Source organism: Cyprinus carpio, chromosome B2 (genome assembly GCF_018340385.1).
Source record: "Cyprinus carpio isolate SPL01 chromosome B2, ASM1834038v1, whole genome shotgun sequence".
NCBI classification, from domain to species: Eukaryota; Metazoa; Chordata; class Actinopteri; order Cypriniformes; family Cyprinidae; genus Cyprinus; species Cyprinus carpio.
The window spans coordinates 9,424,979-9,429,989 of record NC_056598.1 but is presented as its reverse complement, the minus strand read 5'-3'; the positions used below and the strand labels follow the sequence as shown (position 1 = coordinate 9,429,989).

General features: G+C 37.6%; 1 protein-coding gene across 1 annotated transcript in view; it reads right to left on the bottom strand.

Moving 5' to 3' along the window:
- LOC122136169 (parafibromin-like) overlaps positions 1-5,011 on the bottom strand; it is a 282,439-nt gene that overhangs the window by 169,856 nt on the left and 107,572 nt on the right. The gene's annotated exons all lie outside the window — the stretch shown is intronic.

Sequence of the window (5,011 nt, the reverse complement as noted above, 5' to 3'; positions counted from 1 at the left end):
CCTTACCTGGATTTTTTTGATTATCATTTTTTCAATTACTGTAGTCTTAATGATCTTCACAAGCCTTATTCAGTTGTGGTTTAAGTATTTTTATGATAAATCTTACAGAATTGTAAAGAAGCAAGCTACTGAAAGATAATACACCCACAATGCAAAGAAAATTAGGCCACATTTTTTGGTCCAATCAACTCATTAAAGGACATCAAGTGTAACATTTATCATTCAACAGAGTAAACTGGTAAAACAAAATGATGATTGTGAGGTCTTTTGGAAGAACATATATGCCAAAAGGATGGGTAATGAATATTATGTTATGGCTGAACATAAGTCAAAAATGCATGACAGTAAACCATTTACTCTCAAAATACAAAGTATTTACCATCCATGTACTCAATGCTGGAAAGTGGATTACTTCCAAATTGTAGTCTGTTACTGATTACAAATTACATGAGAGAAGTTGTAGTTTGTAACATATTCTATTGGATTACACATTTGGTAATGTATTCTAACTACTTTGTTACTTTTAGATAACTTTTGACCTAAGCCCATATCTATTCTGTGTTATTAAGACCATGAAGTACATTAAACATTACAGTATGCCAGGGTTTCCCAAACTGGGGTTTGTGATTGAACTGCAGAGGGCTTGTTGTGACTGATGATTTAGATTTTAGTCTGTTTATTTTTACTTGTTAGACTTTTAACATTGTCTGTAATTTTGATGAAGAGGGCTGTACAAATTCCAACATAATCTATTATTACTCGTCTATTAAATTTTCAGATTTTAATTATAACACATTAAATTGCTTTTCACATTTTCATTTTTAATCATGAGCTTACAGTCAAGCATATGGGCTTATGCCAGGGGTGTCAAACTCCTGGAAGGCCGCATCCCCGCAAAGTTTAGCTCCAACCCTAATTAAATGCACAAACCATGTAGGACTTGATTAGCTGGATCAGGTGTTTTTAATGAGGGTTGGAGCTAAAATCTGGGGGGCTGTGGCCCTCCAGGAATTGAGTTTGACAGCCCTGGCTTTAATGGTACTGTATGGTTCACACACAAATGAAAGTAGTCATAATTTACCCAGGTTGTGCTAAACCTGCATAAAGTTCTTTCTTCTGTTGATCACAAAAGAAGATACTTTTAAGAATGTCTCTCAACTAAACAGCTGATGGTTCTAACTTCCATAGTAAGGTAAAACAACAACAACAACAACAAAAAAGTCATTGGGGACCAGAAACTGTTTGGTTACCCACATTATTTAAAGTATCTTCTTTTATGTTCAACAAAAGAAAGAAATTATTACAGTTTCAGAGCAACTTGTGTTCAACAATAAAAAAAATTTGACCGTGAACAACTGAAATGCCTCTCTGCAAACTGCGCGTTCATCATTAGTTACTGGACAGACACACTGATAACTTTCCCTTTCAGCGCTACATCTGGAGAGTCTAGTGTTCAAAGGGCAGATGTGCGCTCCTAGATGTTTTAAACAGCTCAGGTTTGTTTACTGCATGTTGCGCTCGTGTGAAAGTTGTTTAACGGCACGCGTTCTGGAGACTCCATCGCTATGGAAACAAAGATGCCAAAATCACACTCAAATGAGCTTCTCTAATAACCTACTTCTTATTAAATTTATTTAATTATAATTGCTATTAGTATTATAAACAGTGCAAAATAAGTTTGTATTATATAAGTACAAAATACTTATTTGTTTATTCAAATATGTGTTGGCCTTTGTAAAAACCTTAAATACGGGACAATTCTGTATTTTAAGGGACGGGTGGCAACCGAGTGGCAACCTCCCACTCTCTCTCGTGAAGCCAACAAGGAAGTGACTAAAACTGCAATTCATCGACTGGCCGCTTGACGCTGGCTGCAAAAGGGAGGCAGTCCCATTGACTCCCCATGTTAAATTCCCAAATTTACAGCAGAAAAAAATGTTTACAGCCTGGTTCAAAAAATGATTTTGGTCTATATAGCTAATTTTGCCCTTCATGACAACTGTGAGGGGGGTGATTTTTTATTTTTTTTATAACTCAAGCACTGCTCAACACTGTGCAAAAATACATGAAAGACATATACAAAAATAAAGTGCCAAAAAATAAAATGTAAACAACACTTTAGGGCATCAGGCATGAATAATGCCATATAAATTCTGCCTAACACTTTGCAAAAAATGCATTCTGAAGGCATTATATGGTTTAAAGTAGTAACACACCACAAAAATACTGGTCAACAACACTATGTAAAACATACCTGAAAGGTAACATAGTTTTAAAGGAGCCAAGTCCAACAAAAGCACTGTTCAACGCTGTGCAAAAATAATGGCCAATACAGTGCAAAGATTACCTGAAGGCATCTTGTAGTTTAAAGGAGTCCAACATAAATACAGCCCAACATAAACAGTGCAAAAGGTTGGGGGCCTGTGTTACTAATTATATAGCATTGCAATGGAGGAAGGTTAGCATATCTCTGAAGTTAGGCTTGCTCTTTTTTTTAGTCACAATGTTGCCAGCAACTGAGAAAAGCCTTTCAGATGGGGTTGATGTTGCAGGCACAGACAAGTAACTCTTTGCCAGCATGGCCAAGATGGGAAACCTCACTTCATTTTCCTTCCACCATTTCACCGGATTTTCTTCCTTTGGAATAGCCTGCTCATTAAAGTACATGTGCATCTCATTCCTCACAACTTCACTGTGAGTTTCTTGATCTCGGATGTGACCAGTGTCATCCTCACCATTACAGTGGTCATCTGAATCTGAACTGAGCAAAGTGTCCAACAGAGACACTTGCCTCTTCTCTGAAAATCTCATGTCTGCACTGGCTGACTGAACCTGTTCCTCACATTGATGTTGATGTGTTTGCACCTCACATCTTCTTTTCTCTTCAAGAGCAAGAGCTTGAACCTTGAGGTGAACTTTTAAACTGTCCTCTGCTGGAAGGAATTTTAGTTTGTGGAATCTGGGGTCCAGGGCTGCTGCAATAAGACATATATTTTCTCCATCATCTCTGAATTTAGTTTCCCGCTCCCATCTTGATGTCATCTCCTGTGCAGCAATACTTTGGAAAGCCTTGACTGCTGCCGTCTCGAAAATTGTGCTCTGTATGGATTTCTGGAGGCCCTTTACCAGAGGAGGTAGAGCGGAACCAGTCACATAGGACTCTCCACTCAAGAAAACAGTAGCACACTAGAAAGGCCTCATGACTTGATCCACTTCCTCAAGTAAGCTCCACTGATCAGGTTTTAAATCCAAGAAGCACTTCTCTCATGATGTGACATCAGGAACGGAAAGTGTTGCAGTCACAGGCCACCTCTGTTCAAGCAGGCGGCTGATCATGTGTAAAGTACTGTTCCATCTTACTGATACATCATTTATTAGTGCATGCTCAGGGTTACCCATTTGTTGCTGCTTTGCTTTAAGCTTTGTAGTGACCAGCTCACTTTTTAAAAAATGTTCCACAAGGCACTTTGCAGCCCTCAGTGTTTTGCTGATGTGGGGATCCCTCAGGGCATGGTTGACAACTAACTGCAATGTATGACCACCACACCTGAGAGAAGAGATGCCATGCATTTCTTCCAAAATACGCAGAGCAGCGCCAACATTTGCAGCATTATCATGGACAACTACAATTACATTGGCCATGGATATCTCAAACTTCTCAGCTGCTTTCCCAGATTGTACGATGTAAGTTCCCAGTCTTCATTAATGAAGTGGCATGTGACACCCAAGTATGCCTCTGTGGCAATACTTGTCCATGCGTCTGTGGTGAGAGCTATTTTTGATTTCACATTTTTGAGTGACGCTTTTAATCTTTCCAAATTCTCCTCATATTTCTTCTCCATCAGCTTAGTGAAATGGGACCTGGAGGGAAGTGTGTATCCTGGGTAAAACGTGTTGATCATCTCACAAATTCCTTGACTGTCTACAAAAGAAAGAGTTCTCATATCTTTTACAATCATGTTGAGTATGCTATCGGTAAGTGTAACGGCCATTTGGGGCATGCAAACAGTGACATCCTTTTTATGAAAGAAATCTTGTACACAGCTTTGCCTCTTCCTGAGACAAAACAAACACAATAATTAACATTAGGAACAAATTTAAACATGAAATCTATGAATGCTAACAATATATAAACTGTACTGTAGTAGGGTAGTAAATCTGCATATTTTTAAATGAACTGAATGTGATTAATTACGATGTTTAATATAATTACTTTGATTACAATATTAATTGTATTTCAGAAAGTGTAGTGAATTTGTCATTTTATTATGAAATACAGAAAGCATTTTAAACTCTTTTTAACTAATGAGATAATTTGTTATTAATCATGTACTTATGATTGTTTTATTTAATTGGCTTGTGCCAAAAGTAAACAAAATGCACTAGTAGCCTATTTATCTATATGTTCACGTACACTACTAGATTACAGCGTACTGTTAATGTAAATCTAGTATTTAATTTTAAGTCTATGTATGCATAAACAACTTCTAACAACCAGTAGATGTAAATTAAAAGTTAAAGTTTGCTTTATTGTCGCCAAAGTAACCTATACAGTATATGTTTACAGTTTATACCGTTAGCATTACCATTATTACCTAGCATATATTAATTAATTCTTGACCAAAAACACAGCAGGTAAGAACGCAACAATTACTCACAAAAAACTAATTGTAATAATAAATACTTACAAAGATGGCTCGTCCTTTTGAGGTCGGAGAGCGCCAGGATGTTTTCTACTGAGGTTCACGTGCATCGCAGTTGTGCTGCCGTGGTACACCATTTCGGTTTTGCAAAGGGAACAAAGGACCATTTTATTTGGCCTCTGTTTAAAGTATTCCCATACTTTTGATAATCGTGGTCTAGCTTTTTGTGATAGACTGGAACTTTCTCCATTCCCAGGAGAAGAAGCCGCCATTACGCGAGAAGAATGTAAACAGTGTGAAGCGTCGACGCATTTCATGCATGTCGACGTATTTTCGTAGTCGATGTAATCATTGCCATGGCCACCTCT